The sequence below is a fragment of the Sus scrofa genome, chromosome 1 (genome assembly GCF_054392235.1).
Source record: "Sus scrofa isolate SSC_HxYL_T2T_F1_AM1 chromosome 1, Sscrofa_HxYL_maternal_Yorkshire_Landrace_v2.0, whole genome shotgun sequence".
Taxonomy (NCBI): Eukaryota; Metazoa; Chordata; class Mammalia; order Artiodactyla; family Suidae; genus Sus; species Sus scrofa.
Window position 1 is genome coordinate 87,819,737 of NC_139383.1, and position 21,198 is coordinate 87,840,934.

The 21,198-nt window shown below is 39.5% G+C and overlaps 1 long non-coding RNA gene across 9 annotated transcripts in view; it reads left to right on the plus strand.

The window, feature by feature from the left end:
- The window catches only part of LOC106508944 (uncharacterized), a 768,001-nt gene that overhangs the window by 298,848 nt on the left and 447,955 nt on the right, over positions 1–21,198 (plus strand). For 7 of the 9 annotated variants that reach the window (XR_014807830.1, XR_014807832.1, XR_014807851.1 and 4 more), the window contains one exon: positions 20,484–20,599. This is a non-coding gene — a long non-coding RNA (uncharacterized LOC106508944). Of the gene's footprint in view, positions 1–8,864; positions 9,075–20,483; positions 20,600–21,198 lie in introns of all 9 variants that reach the window. The other 2 variants (XR_014807850.1, XR_014807839.1) reach the window with 1 other exon arrangement.

Consider the following 21,198-nt stretch of genomic DNA (forward strand, 5'->3'; position numbering starts at 1 on the left):
AATCATAGTAGGAGACCTTAATACCCCCCTCACATCAATGGACAGATCCTCTAGACAGAAAACCAATAAAGCAACAGAGATCCTAAAGGAAACAATAGAAAAGGTAGACTTAATTGATATCTTCAGGACACTACATCCAAAAAAAGCAGAATACACATTCTTCTCAAATACACATGGAACATTCTCAAGAATCGACCACATATTGGGACACAAAGCGAATCTCAATAAATTTAGGAACATAGAAATTATCTCAAGTATCTTCTCTGATCACAATGCCATGAAATTAGAAACCAACCATGGGAAAAGGAAAGAGGAAAAACCTACTACATGGAGATGAAACAACATGCTACTAAAAAACCAATGGGTCAATGAGGAAATCAAGAAGGAAATTAAAAACTACCTTGAAACAAATGATAATGAAGACACAACCTCTCAAAATCTATGGGATGCTGCGAAAGCAGTGCTCAGAGGGAGATTTATAGCAATCCAGGCCTTTCTCAAAAAAAAAGAAAGATCCCAAATTGACAACTTAACCCTCCACCTAAACGAATTAGAAAAAGAAGAACAAAGAAGTCCTAAAGTCAGCAGAAGGAAGGAAATGATAAAGATCAAAGAAGAAATCAATAAAATAGAGACTCAAAAAACAATAGAGAAAATTAATGAAACCAAGAGCTGGTTTTGAAAAGGTGAACAAAATTGACAAACCCCTGGCCAGACTCACTAAAAAGAGGAGAGAAAGAACCCAAATAACCAAAATTATAAATGAAAAAGGAGAAATCACAACGGATACAGCAGAAATACAAAAAACCACAAGAGAATACTATGAACAACTGTATGGCAACAAGTTTGAAAATCTGGAAGAAATGGACAATTTCCTAGAATCTTACAGCCTGCCAAAACTGAATCAAGCAGAAACAGACCAACTGAACAGACCAATCACTAGAAATGAAATTGAAGAGGTCATAAAATCACTCCCTACAAATAAAAGTCCAGGACCAGATGGCTGGCTCACAGGTGAATTTTATCAAACATATAAAGAGGAATTGGTGCCCATCCTCCTTAAACTCTTTCAAAAGGTGGAAGAAGAAGGAATACTCCCAAAGACATTCTATGAGGCCACCATCACCCTCATTCCAAAACCAGACAGAGATAACACCAAAAAAGAAAATTATCGCCCAATATCATTGATGAATATAGATGCAAAAATTCTCAACAAAATCTTAGCCAACCGAATCCAACAACATACCAAAAAAATTATACACCATGACCAGGTTGGGTTCATCCCAGGTTCACAAGGATGGTTCAACATACGCAAATCAATCAGCATCGTACACCACATTAACAAAAGAAAAGTCAAAAATCATATGATCATCTCAATAGATGCAGAAAAAGCCTTTGACAAAGTTCAACATCCATTCATGATCAAGACCCTCGCCAAAGTGGGTATAGAGGGAACATTCCTGAATAGAATCAAAGCCATTTATGATAAACCCACAGCAAATATAATCCTCAATGGGGAAAAACTGAAAGCCTTCTCACTCAAATCTGGAACAAGACAGGGATGCCCACTCTCACCACTGCTCTTCAACATAGTTTTGGAAGTCTTAGCCACAGCAATTAGACAAACAAAAGAAATCAAAGGCATCCATATAGGAAGAGAAGAGATCAAACTGTCACTGTATGCAGATGACATGATACTATACCTAGAAAACCCTAAGGACTCAACACCAAAACTGCTTGAACTGATTAATAAATTCAGCAAAGTGGCAGGATATAAGATTAACATTCAGACGTCAGTTGCATTTCTGTATACCAGCAATGAAATATTAGAAAAGGAATACAAAAATACGATACCTTTTAAAATGGCACCTCACAAAATCAAATACCTCGGAATACACCTGACCAAAGAGGAAAAGGACCTATATGCCGAGAACTATAAAACCTTAATCAAAGAAATCAAAGAAGATGTAAAGAAATGGAAAGATATTCCATGTTCCTGGATTGGAAAAATCAATATTGTGAAAATGGCCATCCTACCCAAAGCAATCTACAGATTCAATGCAATCCCTATCAAATGACCCATGACATTTTTCACAGAACTAGAACAAACAATCCAAACATTTATATGGAACCACAAAAGACCCAGAATTGCCAAAGCAATCCTGAGAAACAAAAACCAAGCAGGAGGCATCACTCTCCCAGACTTCAAGAAATACTACAAAGCCACAGTCATCAAAACAGTGTGGTCCTGGTATCAAAACAGACAGACAGACCAATGGAACAGAATAGAGAATCCGGAAATAAACCCTGACACCTATGGTCAATTAATCTTTGACAAGGGAGGCAAGAACATCAAATGGGAAAAGGAAAGTCTATTCAGCAAGCATTGCTGGGAAACCTGGACAGCTGCATGCAAAGCAATGAAACTAGAACACACCCTCACACCATGCACAAAAATAAACTCCAAATGGCTGAAAGACTTAAATATACGACAGGACACCATCAAACTCCTAGAAGAAAACATAGGCAAAACACTCTCTGACATCAACATCATGAACATTTTCTCAGGTCAGTCTCCCAAAGCAATAGAAATCAGAGCAAAAATAAACCCATGGGACCTCATCAAACTGAAAAGCTTTTGCACAGCAAAGGAAACCCAAAAGAAAACAAAAAAACAACTTACAGAATGGGAGAAAATAGTTTCAAATGATGCAACTGACAAGGGCTTAATCTCTAGAATATATAAACAACTTATACAACCCAACAGCAAAAAAACCAATCAATGGAAAAATGGGCAAAAGACCTGAATAGACAGTTCTCAAAGGAAGATGGCCAACAAACACATGAAAAAATGCTCAATATCGCTGATTATAAGAGAAATGCAAATCAAAACTACCATGAGATACCACCTCACACCAGTCAGAATGGCCATCATTAATAAATCCACAAATAACAAGTGCTGGAGGGGCTGTGGAGAAAAGGGAACCCTCCTGCACTGTTGGTGGGAATGTCAACTGGTACAGCCACTATGGAGAACAGTTTGGAGATACCTTAGAAATCTATACATAGAACTTCCATATGACCCTGCAATCCCACTCTTGGGCATCTATCCGGACAAAGCTCTACTTAAAAGAAACACATGCACCCGCATGTTCATTGCAGCACTATTCACAATAGCCAGGACATGGAAACAACCCAAATGTCCATGGACAGATGATTGGATTCGGAAGAAGTGGTATATATACACAATGGAATACTACTCAGCCATAAAAAAGAATGACATAATGCCATTTGCAGCAACATGGATGGAACTAGAGAATCTCATCCTGAGTGAAATGAGCCAGAAAGACAAAGACAAATACCATATGATATCACTTAGAACTGGAATCTAATATCCAGCACAAATGAACATCTCCTCAGAAAAGAAAATCATGCACTTGGAGAAGAGACTTGAGGTTGCCTGATGGGAGGGGGAGGGAGTGGGAGGGATCGGGAGCTTGGGCTTATCAGACACAACCTAGAATAGATTTACAAGGAGATCCTGCTGAATAGCATTGAGAACTATGTCTAGATACTCATGTTGCAACAGAAGAAAGGGTGGGGGAAAAACTGTAATTGCAATGTATGCATCTAAGGATAACCTGACACCCTTGCTGTACAGTGGGAAAATAAAAAAGAAAAAAAAGAATAAACTGATAATATTTATAATTAAAATAGAAGCTCTCTAATTTTGGGCAACCGTGCTACTCTGTTGAAGAGAATCTAATTGTCCATACATGTCATCACCCCAGTTTTGCCTACTTAATACCCTATTTGCTTTTAGGGCTTATGTAGCTTAGCTGTATTCAATAATGTGTTCTGCAGGGCTGCTGGTGTGTGGAAATTTATTGAAGACAATCTCTTCTCATATGAATTGTTGTGAAGAAAAATCTAAAATGTATACCTTTAAAAAATATAAATGTTCTGTTTTGTTCCTTATATTACAGCAATAATTTATTGTTATCTGACAAGATTCCTCTCAGTTATAAGCAAATAGCTATAAAGTTAATTATTTATTAAAGCACCTTAGGCAGGGAAAATTTATGTCCACCACAGAACTGTTTGCATTTTTTTGCAACTTTAGGAAATTTCTGATATTTTTCTCTTTTTTGACATTCATCTCTTCCCAAACATATATACAAAATTAGGCACAATTTTTTAGTGTCCACAGGCACCTAGCACACATTACCTCATCCCATTATAACCCAGTAGGATTAATATTATTTTAGGAAGAAGCATTACACTGATGTTACCATCTGGTCATGAACTTTGCTCACCCAGAGTTGGGAAGTTCAGGAATAGCACAAAAAGCCTGGGGTGGTGTCCTGGTCATTGTGAGTGCTTGGCATTGTCCCTGTGCAGGCCTCAAAGGAGTAGAGTGGTACATAGGGTTGTAGCAGTGGCTATGTCCGTGGTGAAGGCTGAGGATTAAAAAATACTCTCAGTGTAAACCAAGACTAGAAAAGATGGAAGAGAAATCAATGTACTACAACTAACTTAGTCACAGGAGAGGAAAATGAGGTGGCTATGTTTATGTTGGGGTGATACTTTCAGTGTTTACATTTGAAAGTCTGAGAGGCGAGCTAGTTAACTCTGTGTTAGCAAATAAGGATGTCTGATGCATGAGTTGTGGTGTATGTCTTCTGTGTCTATAGACAAGCAAAACAGAGGAAATGACTAAATTTAAATTTTGCTTAGACAAGGAACTTCTTCTGCACATCAAATTGATAAGGTCATGCATTCATATATTCATTGTCAGTCAACAATATTTATGAACATTCAGTATGTGCCAGGAAATGTAAGAATAGGGGATGCAACAGTGAACAGAGCTATCAAATTTCCTGAGGGTCCCTGGGCTGACGTGTGTGTGTGTGTGTGTGTGTGTGTGTAGGCAACATACAAATACATAGCTAAACAAGAAGAGTAATCAGAGAATAATAAGAACTGTGCAGAAAATTAACATCAAGTAATGTCAAAGAGAATGTCCTGTGGTGGCTACTGCTGATTGACTGGTTGAAAAAGGCCTCTCTGGAAATGGCATTTATTCTGAGATTTGCATGATAAGAAGGTAGCTCTGCAAAAATGGGGGTTGGGGTAGGAAGTAAGGAGGCCCCAGTGCAGGGACTCCACCCTAAGAGAACAAGCTTGTTGAGTTTGGGAAACCTGGGGTATGGGCACTGGTGAAGGTGAGGATGTAGGAGATGAAGGGCAGAGGAAGGAAAGGGCCAGCTTTGTAGGCTTTGCAAGCCAGAGTGTGTAGTCAGGATTCTATTCCAAGTGCAATGGGGAAACTCTGGAGGCTTTGAGGTAAGACTAAAAGATTGTGATTTGCTGCCTCCTTATCTATAAAATAGGATAATAATATATCTTATCTCTCTTACATTCTATTTTTTGAAAGATAACCACTTATCACATAGCAAATGCTCAATAAAGATTTGTTGACTATAATGAGTATTTTTCTTAATATACCATAGAAGCTGTAAAGCTGCTAACTTCAAGATTTAGAGAAGAGTAAATATGCCAACTACTTTTTATTGAGTGCCTACGGTATGCTTATATTATCTGATTTAATCTTCTCTCCAATTCTCTGCAGAAAGTTTTACACTGTAAAAGAAGTTAAGAAACTTGCTCAGCTAGGAAGGATAGAGCCAGAATTTCAGTTTCACTTTTGGTCTTTCTGACTCTGAAGTTAATTCTCTTTCTCCTATGCCAGGTGGCCAGCCATATGGAGAATGTGTGCCCTGTCATCTCTGGATGGCCTGTGGCTACAGCGGATGACCCTTTTCAAAGGCCTCTGGCTTTTATTGAACCTAGGTTTTATGAGAAGTTTGGCACATAAACCAGAAAGCATAATGCAATCCTCAGTAATTCATTCTGGGCATCGGCATGTTTGACCAAATCATCCTATAAAGTAATATTTATAATTCAAAGATTCTGTCCTCTACATCTCTCTATTTTATATGTAAGCATCAAGAGGAAAACCATCCAAGAAATAGCAATTGACAGATGAGAAAGTAGAGCTAAAGGTGCTCTTTAACCTCAAGATGTTATTATAATTGTTATTATTAAGTGGATTACTGGGAGATGAATACAGTAATAAGAAGAACATTTCTTCAGCTAACTAAACTGATGCGTTCTGCATGAAAGACAATTGTTCTAAGGCTCTTTAACACGTGGAAGGTGATTGAATGAAGGGCTTTGTGGGGAATTGAAACAAGCCTGGCACAGTGGACTAGAGAAGACAACTTCTGATTAGTCTCTGGGGCAGGTAACATGAGCTTTTTCTACTGCTGAGAGCTCGCTTCCACTTTTACCTCTTCTGTTGCCTCTTTGGGGACCCTGAAGATACCAGGCTTTGTTTTGTCAGTATTTGGTAGTCTCTTGAAATTCTGTTGTCTTCGAAGATAGTGAAGTACTGACAAACAATAAGGCAGATATCTGCAGTTAATATGGGAAAAATAAAAGGTCTGCTCTCATCTGCTGTTTTCCTCTATCATTAAAGCAGTTATAATAAGTTACTTTGCTGAAGATATTGCTATTCGTTCTTTTTGAATTCTAAATATCTTTCCAATGAAACAAACGACATTAGCTAGTATGACTATTTCTAGTAAAACATATTCTAATACTCTGAAGACTTTATCATCCAGCAGGTGTTATGCATAATGCAGCACTTCAGTCTGTATGCACAAATGTGTCTCTTTTTTCCCTCTCCTTGTTTATCTTACTTTCTTTCTTCCCATGGAGTTTGGATTTAGACTTTAGATGGTTTAGGGTTTCTTTTTTTTATATACCAAACACTAATCTAAGTTTTTCAATAAACAACAACAAAAAGAGATCCCTGCCCCTGTGGGGTGAAGGGCTCTCTAGCATAGTGATAGGCAACAAAGTCTAAACAAAATAAATCCCTACATAGGAGTTCCTGTTGTGGCTCAGCAGTAATGAGCTGACTAGTATCCATGAGGACTCAGGTTCGATCCCTAGCCTCATTCAGTGGATTAAGGATCTGGTGCTGCTGTGAGCTGTGTGCCATGAGCAGGTATGGCTTGGATCCCGTGTTGCTGTGGCTGTGGTATAGGATTCGACCCTTAGCCTGAGAGCTTCCATATGCCACAGGTGCAGCCCTTAACAACAACAACAAAAGAAAGAACCCCCTAAATAAAATAATCTGTTCAAAGATGATGTTAGGAAGTTCCCTTCACAGCCCAGTGGAAATGAATCTGACTAGGCACCATGAGGTTGCGGGTTTGATCCCTGGCCTCCCTCAGTGGGTTAAGGATCTGGCGTTTCCATGAGCTGTGGTGTAGGTCACAGACGGGGCTTGGATCCCATGTTGATGTGGCTGTGGTATAGGCCGGCAGCTGTAACTCCAATTGGACCCCTAGCCTGGGAACCTCCATATGCCGCAGGAGCAGCCCTAAAAAGCAAAAAAACAAAGCAAAACAAAACAAAAAACCCAAAGATGATGTTAGGAGAGGCTCCTGGAAAATGAGACAGGAGAGTGAACAGTTGGAGGAGGTAAGCATGGGCAGTTCAGTATATTTAGACAGACAATCTTTTTTATTCTAAAGGATCATACGCCGCTGTTCAAGGTCAAAAGGAAAAGTGAATTATTCTGTGCCATAGAAAAGGGATGAATTCACATGCCTATTTGTGCAGACATTTTTAAAACAGATTTTGCAGGAGGTTATGTTCCCCTAGGTTAACTGCATGCCTCATTTAAATTCCTTACCATCACTGATGTCTCAGAAGGGGTGCCATCTCCGCCATCGCTTGGATGAGCATGTAGTATTGGAGTCCCCCCCTTTTGTTTTGGGTAGTATGCATTAAATCTGATGAAAAGAAACAGCAGCTAGGACCAAAAAATTCCTCCACACTTTGACAAGAACAGCCAGAATCTGGAATCAGGTCTCTTTAGAGCATAATGAGTCCTTAGAGATTATTCAGTCACATCCATTATGTCATGGCTGGGTGTTTTGGCTCCAACCCAGTGGTTGATGGGACCACTGGGGTTGACCTGGCATCTCTGACTGGTAAAACTGTGACACAATCCCACAGGGGTCTACGATGCCTGGAAGATGAGCTCTTTAGGACACTCAGACAGAATGGCAGGGAAGCCTAACCTCTTGCTTTCCAGCACACAACTTCTTGTAATAGTGAGACCGATTTACCCATTCCTGGAGATTGAACCTGGGCAAACCTTTTCAGCTTTTAGAGTGTTCCCCCAAATAGAAAGATAATAAATGAGCTTGTACCTCTTATAAAAGCTCTGAGACTGAGGTTACCCACTATCAAGACTCTTTTTCTCTGCAGGATTCACCCAGAAGACTGGACCTTATTCTACAAAATATGATCCTCAGAGCAGCAAAGAATGGCAGTACAGGGGAGTTTGGTGAAATACACAATCTTGGGCCCTGTCTAGGGATCTATATTCTAGCAAGTCCCCAGGTGAGATAGGTGGAGAGGAAGGTTGAGACTCACTGAACTAGAAAACTTCTACCATAAGCTCTCCTGATAGGGAAAAGCTGGAGAACTTGACCTTTGAACCCCAAATGATGCCTGTCAGCAGCCTTCCATTCATGTTCTGTAGGAACTTAACTAATTCTGTGTTAATAAATATTAGGTCAGTTTGTTTGGGGTCCAGTTCCGGTAGGGTTCTTCAGCCAATTCCTGAATGTCTTTCCCTTATTGAGAGGGCTAGATGAGGATTTCAGTGGGATAAGAGGGAACAGTGCCAGTTCATCTAGACATCTTGCTCTGTGACCAAACCCTCCCCTTTGTCCTCCCACTGTGGGAAGCCCTAATGTCTCAATCTTTCTCCTCCATAGAGGCAGCATTCAACTATCCCTCATCATGTGTTTTACATAATTGGAACAAAGAGGTGACATCATATGCTGGAGAGAACCCGGCTTGGGGACCAAAAAATTTGGAAAATTCTCCTATTTGCTCTGTTGAACAATGATTAACACAGAGGCTGCAAAGGAACAAAGTGCCTTATTTGGGACTTAGGAATTACAATTCGGGAGACACAGACTCAGGTAAAAACAGAAAGAGTGTTCCAGGGAAGAGGGTCTGGGGCCTTAAAGGAAAAAGCCACAAGGTTGTTAAAAGTTGTCTTGCAAGAATTACAACTGGCTCTGATGAAAAAAAGGAAATATTTGCCCTGTCACCAGTTATTTAGGGTCAGGGGCTGATAAATAGCGTGAGTTTCTGAAGCACTGTGCAGATGATCTGGTTGCCTGAGTGAGTTAAGAGAATAAGTGGTGAAAAGTTCCAATTCCATCCAGGCAGACAGGCAGTGGTCCTGCTTCCTCCTTGGCCACTTGGCTCCATTTTAGAGAGCTCTCTTAGCAAGAGTAGCACTCTTTTGATTTCCCTTTGCCAGCTCCAGTATGTTAATTCTTTTTATTTCTCTATTATGCTCCTCTCTGTGCTATATTGACTTGGATTTCCCAACCATTCCTGTGTCAGCCTTTTGGAGATCCCAGACTGGACCCTGTGACCCTGATCATTATACTGTGGCCTTGCAAAGAGTGACCCTGTCTGTTCCACAGGCTCTGACTTCACTTGGCAGGCATTATTCTTCCAGCCTCAGAAACTCACCACACAGGTTTCCATTCTTTATCACATTTGCTAGACAACAATCCTGTGAGATAAGCATCATGATTATGTCTATTTTATAGAATAAAACACCAAAACTGAAGAAAAAATGAAAGAGTTTCCTGAAGGTGACATACTTGAATCTTATCGCTCAGGTAGACACATCAGATGATCGATGGCTTCGAAGAACATAAAGCAAAGGGCAGTCACCAGTTACATCCCTTAAACCATAACTTGCTTAATAAATAATATCCTGTAACCTGCCTTCACCAATCAAGCTCGCCTTATTTGTGCTTGCAAACTGCCTACCCTTCCAGCTTCATGCAGCTTAGATGATATATCACAAGACTCCTTTAATGCTCCTCTAGAGGTAATACCTCTGACGTACAGATGCTACAATAATGATTGCTTAAATTGTTTTTTAGAAACATGGAGCTAGTCTTGCCCAGGTCTGACCCATCATACCACCAAACATTCAACCAGGACTGTACACATGTCCAATGGATAATGTTTGGACACTGGAAGGCCAAAAACTCCACCCTCTGGTCATGCCAACACTGCCATTTTCTGAACACGTATATGATGAAGATGCGTGCAACTCAGATAGGCCTGCATGGAACATTGATTACCTCATCTTGTCTTACTTCCAATTAGCTTTTCCCATCCTCAGCATACCTTGTTTTTTATCTCATAAATATCCCTGTCCCTAAGCCTTTGAGGAGGTAGGTCTGAGATGTGGCTCTATTGGGAATAATCTCTTTCTCTGCCACAACATCTCAGCATGTGGCTTGCTTCACATCAGGCAAATGTACTTCGTTCAGTAACAAGAGTGAAAACTCAGAGTTTAACCTGAGTTGAATCTTAAGACATTTTAGACAGACCGCTTTGAGAAGTCAGAGCTAACAGGATAGAGAACCCAGACCTGTGTCAGTGATTGTTCTAATGCTTTACATGTATTAACACATTCTGCATGACAGTTTTATTACATAAGCACAATTATGTGAGCATTTTACAGATAAGCAGACTGAGGCACAGAGAGGTTAAGAAATCTGGAAATTACCAGAGCTGGGGTATGAGCTCAGCCAATCTGTCTACACTCCACTGTACTGTCCTGCAATACAAAAAATATGCAGGAAGTACTTAGGAAGGCACAAATATGGGGGTTTTCAATTATTCATAAAGCCCTAAAGGAGGTGGAAGTTTTGTAAAGTACAGGAAGCTCAGTTTTGGAAGGGTCAGATGCAATAATGCCTTATGTTTGTACAGAGCTTTCCTCCAAAGAGATCAGTGTTTCCCTTCACATCCCTGTCTACCTTTTGACCTGAGGCCTTTTTTGTTAATAAAGAAAAGATTAAAGGAGTCAAGAGGAAAAAATGCATTCCTCTATTTAAATGATCAAATGAAGTGCTGATGGCTTCTGAATACTCAGCTAAAAACCTTAGCAGTTAGATGTGAACAAGCCCAAGATTAGGAGGGTTTAAAACTTTCAAGCAAAATCTGCGAGGATCAAGGTCCATTCTGCATCAAGGCTGATTATAGGTGGATGTTTAATGAGCAGATGATATGTCTTCCTGAAACAGATAAAAACACCTTTGAAATGGAAATCAGCATTTACGTATCTTGCCAAGGCTCAGCCTTGATGTGTGGTTGTATGCTTCATACCCTGTGACAGGAAGAGGAATCTGGCAGCAGCAGGCAGGCTGCAGGTCTCTGTGAGATGGGCTGATGCCCTGAGCTGCAGTGGAACCCACACACATCTGACAGCTCAGCTCACTCCACTCACTTAGCCCTGCATGCCGAGAGGGCGCACTACTTCAGATCTTGTACTTACTGAACCAAATTTAGGCGCCTAAAAGTAAGCCAAGGAGGAAGAATTCTGGAATGTTCCTCAGAATGGCTGGGAAGTCACCTCTGAACCGCCCCACCTGCCTCCGCCAACCCTCAGGCAATCAGTGACCCTGCAGGACCCTTAATCGTGCTGTTTCACAGCAGCATCAGTGGTCCTAGGCATGGTGGCGACCCAGGGACCATCTCCCAAGGAGATGCTCCCTTATTGCTTGGAGGATCTTCCTCCTGCTCAGTGTTTGGGCATGGAGGAAGGAATGGGTGCAGGTGATCTGAGTATTGCCCCACAGACACCCTGAGCTCCAGTGGTGCTGCTCAGGGGCCTGTGTTAGTTCTGAGGCAAACAGTCAGGGGCTTTTTGGGTCCAGTGGAGCTCAGTGCAGCCCTGACTTTCAGTGATCTGTCTGAAGCTGGACAGAAAGCAAGTAAGGACAGAATATGTGAGCACATGGCCAGCCTAATCTGTGGCCTCTGGGGTTCTCTGATTCTGCTGGTCAGCTCCTATGCTGGCGCTCCTGTATGCCCCTGGGACATGCCTAGTGCTACCAAAGCCATTTGAGGCAAGGTATTGGCAGTAAGAGAGCTTCAGCCTCCATTTACTGGAATTCAAATAACTACCTGCAATGCTGCTTCCTGGCTGCACTGTTACTCTGGAGTTTGCATTTATAGAACACGTTTTGATATTACAAAAATTAGTAGTCAAGTGAGAGCTAGGCTGTGGGCACCTTAGCTGAAAGAGGTACCAACCAAAACATTTCTACTCATTCTTAATGTATTTTACCTCTTTGTGTGTCATCTTATTCATCTTCTGATCCTTATGAATGGGATAAAACAATCAGTGATTTTGTATTTAACAGGATCTAGGGTTTCTCTGTGTTAGCTACCCTGGAAGACAAGTACAAAGTTCTCATCCTGAGTATCTTGGTGAGAATACAGGATGCATACATACATAAATAAAAGGCAAAAGGCATTCTGTTACTATATGATATAACCATGTAAATATAGCAAGATAGCATACAAACAAAAATATTGCCTTCCTAAGGCATTTTTCTAATTAATCTTTCTATCAGAAATATAAGATAAACTAGATTGCCTACATATCCAGTTTAATAAATAAAATCAACATTTTAAGCTACTGGTTTAAAAATAATGTCACTTACCAAAGGTTCCTTGAAGACTGAGAAAGGGCTCTTTACATAGTTATTTTCATTTATTCTATACTTTAAGCTATCTCAAAGTGACCTCATATTTAGGAAGTATTCACCAGTAAGAAACACCTGGAACAGGCATGCATACCTTTTTATAAAACCAATACAAATCATGTTTTCTTCACCATACTAGCAAAAGCAATCTAAGAATCAAAATTCAGGATATCATCCATTCAAATGAGAAGCCTTTGGTGTAAAGCTTAAGGACTTGGATTGGATCACGTTGTAGCTGTATGTTCTAGAATAACTCATTAATAATTGCCAAACTGTCTCATCTCCTGGAACTGAGGAAAGAATGGATTCCAGTGCTATTGTGAGTACAGAAATTATACAGTGTAGAGAGTATATAAAGTGCTTAGCTCAAGGCCTGGCTCATGATAGACACTCAATGAAGGGGTGCCATCATTGCCATGATCATTGATATATGTGAAGAATCTACAAAGTTGGAGACTTTTCTCTTTAACTTGTGCCATTTTGGTCCAGAACAAGTAAGACTGCTTATTTCACACAGGTATTAATTAATGCAGTTTAGTTTAGTATCACCACAGTTGGAAGTCATTTATTTTCTTCTATGAGCATTGCCCATCAAATAGGGATTTGTGAAGAGCAGTCTTATTTGAGTCTTTGAGTCACAAGGAAATATATTCTCAAGAAATGGACCTTAACCGGTTCTAGTCATAAATCACACGATAGATTAACAGAAGTGAATAAGGGCAGTTACTTTTTGTCAATGTATTAAAAAGAGCCTTGAGATTGAATGGGGAGTTGAACATACCTGTAGATTAAGCCTCTAAATAGCATTTTCTTTTCCCAGCTACATCATTGGAGTTTAAGCTGCAAATACGGCATAACTAATCAGAATAAATGTTCTTTGCATTTAGGGCTTCATTAATTTTTACTTGTCAACAGGTATTTGCACAAGGGGGCTTCTTGGGGCTGTAAGAGAATGGAGATTCTGGCAACTGCTTAATAAATTAGCAGTTGAAAATACAAAAGTGTGTAAACTGAGAATGTAATTTAACTTTCACCATGTTTATTTATTAACTTTCACCAAGTTTTTTAATACCTTCCCTGGGAAGTAACAAACAATTTATTAAATCTCACTTTAAAAGGAATTCAAATCTTCTTCCACAAATCACACCTGGCTAATCTAGCGAAAATTGCTTTAAAAACACAAATACATTTAGAAATACACTACAGGGATACTTGAGGAAGCTTTGTGTAATCAGGATTAATTCAGAAAATTCAAGATGGGAGCCTACTTTTTATCAGGTAATTATTTTCTTTCAAGATGCCCTTCACTTTTGGGAAACACTTCACTTATACTCTAATATTTCCATAAGATTGGAGTTCTCTTCTCAGGTCATGTCATAGAAGGATATTTAAAAGGTTTTATGACTCTGGTCTTCTGGATTCTCCCAGAGTCCTAGAGTCACAAAGCAAAATGAAAGATTTCATTCTTATTTACTTCATTTGGGGAAAGACAGATAGATGTATAAACTCTAGACTTGGGTTATCTTAAAAAGTAAAAACTGACTTATTTTCTTCTTTCATGCTTAAAGTTTTAAAGCAACTTCCATTGATTAGGAATTGTCATTTCCAGGAAAGCCAAAGGCCGTACTTGAAAGATTATATAGGCTTCCTGAAGAATATGTTTCTAACATCTGGAGATGAACATAATTTCTAGAAAAAAAATGAAAGAAATAAAAAGAGAGTTCTCATCGTGGTGCAGCAGAAATGAATCCGACTAGGAGCCATGAGGTTGCAGGTTTGATCCCTGGCCTTGCTCAGTGGGTTAAGGATCTGGCATTGCCATAAGCTATGGTGTAGGTCTCAGATGTGGTTTGGATCCCACATTGCTGTAGGCTGACAGCTGTAGCTCTGATTGGACCCCTAGCCTGGGAACCTCCATATGCCTCAGATGCAGCCCTAAAAAGAGAAAAGACAAAAAAAAAAAAAAAAAAGAAAATGTTTGGATTCTTTCCTTTATTATAATTTCAGATATATGAAAAATCACCGAAGAGTTTGCTAATACATAATGGTTTGTGATTTTTTTTTTGCTGTTGGAGGAATATAAACTTCCTACAGGCCTGAGAACGACAGGATCCTTTGAACCAAGGGTCAAAACAATGAGAGGTGGTTTTTTCACTGCAATAGAGGCAGCAAGTTGTTTGTTATGAGATTATGTGAGACTTTCCCTGGAGAGGAATACAATCAAGTTATTGAAGTGCTGTGTAATTTTAGATAGTGAAACCAAAAATAATGTCTTTTTGATAGTTTCAGGGTGGGCATAGAGTTGGATTCAGGTGAAGGGACATGGATTGAATCTCTATGATGAAGGTAATCATTATACTTGGAAAGCCCTCGTTGCTGTTTAGGACGATTAACTGTTTTATTTATTGGTTTGTTTGTTTATTTATTTATTTATTTTTGTCTTTTTAGGGCCACACAGATGAATAGAAAATTAAATCTAGGTGGTGTGTGGAATTGACTTTGAATTTATCATTTATTAAGAGAGCTCAGTGGCTGCTCTAATTACAATGGTTGGGAAATTTGATCATTGGTGAAATGAAACATGAAGCTGTTCCAGTCTCATGAAGAAACCACTTGGTGTGGTCCATGGAAGGTCAATATGACAATTACCTCTTGTCCACAGGAGGCTTAGTGGGACAAGAGCTCACTTAAATTCTGGTAGGATTTTATTTCAGTGGTCTTTATTTCATTTGTTTGGAGCTCTACTTTGTTAATTTTGAGAGGGACTGAGTCTGTCATCAGTGGTTGAGGACAGGACATTGTAACAGGGTACCTCAGGATGGCCACTTGTTGATTTCACTTCCAATCAACAGCAACTTTGATGTGTTGTGGGGATCCCATGTTTCACTGAAGATAATCAGTGCCTTTTTTTTTTTTCATTTTAGGGCCACATCCACAGCATATGGAAATTCCCAGGCTAGGTCGAATCAGAGCTACAGCTGCAGGCCTATGTCACAGCCACAGTAATGCCAGATCCGAGCCACGTCTGTGACCTATACCACAGCTCATGGCAACACCAGCTCCTTTACCCATTGAGTGAGACCAGGGATTGAACCTACATTCTCATGGATACTAGTCCGGTTCAGTTATTCTGTGCCACGATGGAAACTCCCAGTGCCTTTTTTTTAAAGGAAAGAACTGATAGGAGACTATTTTTAGATTCTCTTGTTTGTAGTCCAAATGGCCTGAGTTAGAGGGAAACTGTTTTCACACTCTGTGCAGGTATGGACCCACAGCTGCACTTCTATCTTTCTCTTCACCTTCCCTACAGTAGGAAGAAAGAGGGTGACCAGTGAAGGACGTAATCCTCTCCGGATATACGGTGAAATAGGAAACAGTTGAAAAGTTCTTTTCTCACCTCACACAACCTAGTTTTTCTGTCCATAAAACTTAGCTAAAAAAACCTACTGCCTCTTTCTGAAGTTTATGAAGTTTAATACTACCTGATACTTGGGGAAATATTTGCAACTCTTGAAAAAAGGGGATCATATTTCAAGTTTCATGTTACACACATTACAATGAGCTATTTCCTTGAACTGATATTTTCATGTTTAAATGCCATGATTAGAATTTAATTCATAATCCCTGTTTAATGATACTATAGAGCCAGCAAATTAAAATGTGTGTGGCATTTAAATGAGTGACAGTATTTCAATAAGTGGTTATAAGGGTCTTGAACTCTGGAATCATTTCATATTAAGAAATTGAGCCTTAATAAGCCTAGTATTTTTTATTTCACTGTAAATATAATTAAAAAAAATCTAAAGTTAAAAAATAATTTTATTAAGCCTTTGTTGCATGTTTGTTAGAACCGTAATTACCCATAGTAATGATATCTTCCACCTATAGCTGCCTTTTATTAGGCTGTGAGTACAGACCTTGACATATATAGATTCACTAAAGGAGAAATTACTATTATCACTATTTTCAAGTAACAGTCTTCCTACCTAGAATCAGGAAGTACACCACGTATGCAAACCAGAGAACAGAATAGGATAACTGTGCCTTCAGAATATCAGGCTAGAATTATCAGGGTTAGAACTATTTTATTGAGGCAAGATAGCAAGGAGAAAAGAATACTCACCCTAGACACCTTCATTTCTGTTTTAAGATTTGCTTACTTGAATGCAAGTAAAGTCAGTTAACTTCTCTGAGCCTTGGTTTCATCCTCTATGAAAGAAAGGGATTGCATGGGGTATCATCCTCTTAGATGTTACCAGTGATCAGCTGTGAGTCCATCTCTTTGGGGGATTTAGTTTTCATGTCTGTGAGACTACTAATAGCAAACCAAGGAAAGAATGTGTTTAAGTAATTTGCTAGCCTCAGATTTGAAAGTCAAATTGGTAGCATTCAGGCTCTGCAAAATTTTTATAGGTCCATGTAGAAGACCTAACTTCATGGGTCTGACATTCAGAGCAGCAGCAAAAGAGCATAATCTATTTCTCCAGGAATTGGGAGAGGAAAAATTCTGGAAGTGAATCTTAGCTTCTGGTAAAAAAAAAAAAAAAAGAAAAAAAGAAAACCAGTTGTATCCAGGAGCTTTTAAAAATCTGCTCTTAGTAGATTTAAGTGGAAAAGAGATTTAGTGCAAAGAAAATTGAGAAGATGTTTTTTTGAGTCCAGTTCAATAATCATATATTGAGCTTCTATTAAAGGTCTATAACCTTTAATTTATAAATTTGAAATCTAAAGAGCTCTAAAAATCCTGAATTCATTTAGTGGCAAAACCTGACCAAAATGGATATGAGGCTGTGTACACTTTTTATTTATCTCATTTTGTGTGAGCACTTATTTCTCTCATGGAAGAAACTGCATTGTATTTTGTCTGGGAGGGTTGCCCCAGAACCTGCCAGGGGTGTTCTGTCAGATGTGGGACAAGCCTAGGAGGTTTTGAATGCCAAGTCATGATGTCTGGTTTTAAGGGTTTGGAGTTTTGGGCATGTACATGAACAGGGTGAAGGTGGGTAGAAGATGGCTGGGTGAACTGGGTGAAATGCGAAGGTAAATAGAATCAGGTCACTTTTCTGGGTCCCTAGACATAGTTAGTCACTGATACAATATGGTATATTTTATAGAAAAGATAGGTACAAAATTTAAGGACTCATGGAGCAAGTATTTCTGCTGGAATTTCAGGGCATATCACAGAGGGGTGGGGAAAGATCTGAATTAGGTCCTGAAGGATGGTGGGTGTTTCTCACAGGGAAAGGAGTTCTAAACCGAAAGAAGAAAGGCATGCACATTCATCATGCCGTAAAGGCCTTGTGGCTCCTCTGGGGCTGAATTAGAGAAGCCATGGAGAAGATGGAGTGGGGCTGAGCGGTTGAAAATAGAATTGGGTTTATGATGCAGTGGCCTGTAGGCCATGCTCATAACCATCCATTGATCCCTCTTAGGTTGGCTTGCCCAGAGGTAGGCCCCAAGAGAGGTATGCATGTGTAAATACTTCGTGAAAGATGCATGCCTGGGAGACCCATTAGGAGGTAGGGCATCAGGACAGGGAAGGGCCAGGAGTCCAGTAGGGAGTCTTCCTCTTGAGCAAAGTTCCACAGGTGGCTTTAGCTTGATCCCTAAGGGGGAATGATCATGAAAGGGAAGACTTACATTGTCTGGCACCTGCCAGTCATGGGGTGAGGGCCATGGGGATGCTGTGGGTTGGTGATGTCAGTTTTAAGGCCCTTCACCTGTCCTGGCCTGGGCTCTCCCCAAAGCAAATGTGAGTGCTGATGAAGGGGACGGTGGCATGCACTAAATCGGTAAATGGAGGTCCTCGGAGAGGGGGCAGAGTGTCCACATTTTCTGCCATGATACCATTTGGTGACCTCTTACTGCAACTTAATGCACTGGATACTTCAAATAACTATCTCATTTAATTATCATGATGATTCAGCAAGATATGTGATATTTTTCATTTTATAGACGAGGATTCTGCAGCTGGAAAAGTCTAGTTAGGGGAGTACTGTGCTTAGAACCCAACTCTTCCTGGCACCCCCACTCCCTGTGGACAGCAGGGTTCCCTAGTTTGTCATGGCTTCCATCCAAGCAACTCTAATAATATTTCCAACACCGTTTCTCTGTGGATTGTTTTCTTTGAAGGAATTGTTCCGAACTTTAAAAAGTTTCCAAACTGTCACACATAATGGATAGCCAACAAAAGTTTTTTAAGAGAAATGTGATGAAACGCTTCTAGAAAAGTACCCCCTCTCTTTTTTTTTTATTTGAATTTTGGTTTTACTGGCTATATTCAAGGGTTCCTGAATAAAGTTTCATTCTACAATAAAACAGAGTAATCTCCTTATTTAAATTTAACCCAATTAAGAATATTATCAAACCAGGACTGATGTTTATTTTGTTTTTGCTAATTTTGTTTTTAATTTGGAATTTCTTCAGAACTTTTCAGGAAGCAAGTTAAGTTTTTAATGGTAAATAAGTAAAAAAAAGTATTACTTGATACTTTTAATTCCTGAAAGTTATGAATTGTGTATAATGCATCTAGAATTAGATAAATTATAATTCTGTTAATTTCTGATAGTTAAAAACATTATTTGGGTTGTTCTAAGCAACAGCCAGAAGAGACCTGCAAATAAATTATGACTACAGTTAGGTTTTTGGAGGTAAATGTGTACATGTGTTAAAATAACTAAGATTATCTCTTTCTTATAAACACACACACACATAAGAAAGTCAATTTTGTTTCTTCATTCACTTAACAAATATTTGTTGAGAATAAATTATATGCCACGTAGCAAAACTACACAGTCAAGATTTCTGCTCATGTGGATTTTATGACCTAGTAGAGGAGAGTAAATTATTATGATTATAACTCATTGCTTTTATTATAAACAAAGCAAACAAAACAAATTCTATGCTATAGCATTTGAAAATACGAAAAAAAAGATGATTCTTTAGAAATTGGTAACTTTATATTGTATGTTGCAGAGCAAATAAATCTCCTGAGAATTGTGATCAACAGATACTTAGGGAGCATCTTCTATTTGCCAGGCACTGCGAGTGAAGGCTGCTAAAATGAGTCACAGTGATTTCTTTGTTGGCTTTGGCGGGAATGGCAAACCGAAACTCTGAAAAATATTTTCATGTGAATGATGATCTCTTAAAATTTCACTAACTGCCACAGTGGAATTCATACATGAGTCTTCAAAATAGAACAAATACACGTAGACACCAAAAGTAGCATAATTGGAGTTCCCGTCGTGGCGCAGTGGTTAACGAATCCGACTAGGAACCATGAGGTTGCGGGTTCGATCCCTGCCCTTGCTCAGTGGGTTAACGATCCGGCGTTGCCGTGAGCTGTGGTGTAGGTTGCAGATGCGGCTCGGATCCCGCGTTGCTGTGGCTCTGGCGTAGGCTGGCAGCTACAGCTCCGATTAGACCCCTAGCCTGGGAACCTCCATATGCCATGGGAGCGGCCCAAGAAATGGCAAAAAGACAAAAAAAAAGTAGCATAATTAAGATTTTTTTAACATTACTACAGAATAGACCTTTTTTCTTACTTAAAAACACTTGAGGAAGAGCACTGACTTTTCGTGACTTCTTTATTCATTTCAGAGATATTATTTTAACTTCTGTAGGAGCAGTCTTGCCAGTGTTTTCACTTTAAATACTTCCAGTTTTTTACTCAGCTTCATGTCATTCCATCTCTGTCTTTTCCTGTGGTGTTTTATCAGTTGTATCAATACCAAGGAGCCAAGAGAAAAGAAGCATTTCTGAAAAGTAAATCTGTTCCTGTGTGTGTGTTTCTCCCAGGCTGCCTCCAGGTTCACAGCTGGCATCAGCACACTGACTGGAGAGTCTTGAGGTCCCAGCTAAGTCCACAGCACCAACTCTGCTGTGACAGTGGGAAGAACTGGAATTTCAAACTGGTGAGTAATCTACAAGTGTTTTCACTACACATGCTCAGCAGAAAGGAATGTGGACTTGAAGTACAATCACAGAGCCCTTGCCATCCTGTCCTCCGTCTCCCAGAGGAAGAAAAGTGTTGTGCTGGGCTAATTCTGGCTTTTCCTGCAATTTGGCAATGCCAACCCAGGTCCTCAATTTATAGTCCCTTCCTTTATTTCAAACCACTCCCTTTTCAAAGGGCCAAATAAACTTTTACCCCTCCTGCTAAAATTTCCCTGCCATTTCCAGGACATATAGATCTCCAATCTCCATGAATAGTTTTATGGACAGATTTAGTGTTAACATTTTCTCCAACTTGTTCATGTGTATTTGTTCAATTCTTCCAATTATTCAGAGGCAGAAGCTATTTTTATTCTTTGAGTTTCCGTCTCACAGTGCAGAGTATTCTGCCGTTTTAATACTATGGAGTGAATTCATTCAACAACTGGAAAAAATTCCTTAATTACCTAGTTCAAAGTTGGGTGCAAAAAAAATGCTACAAAACATAAGGCAACTCCTGATCTTTGGGATTCCATAGTCCAAACAAGGAAAGCGATGTGCAAATATGTTTAAGAGGATG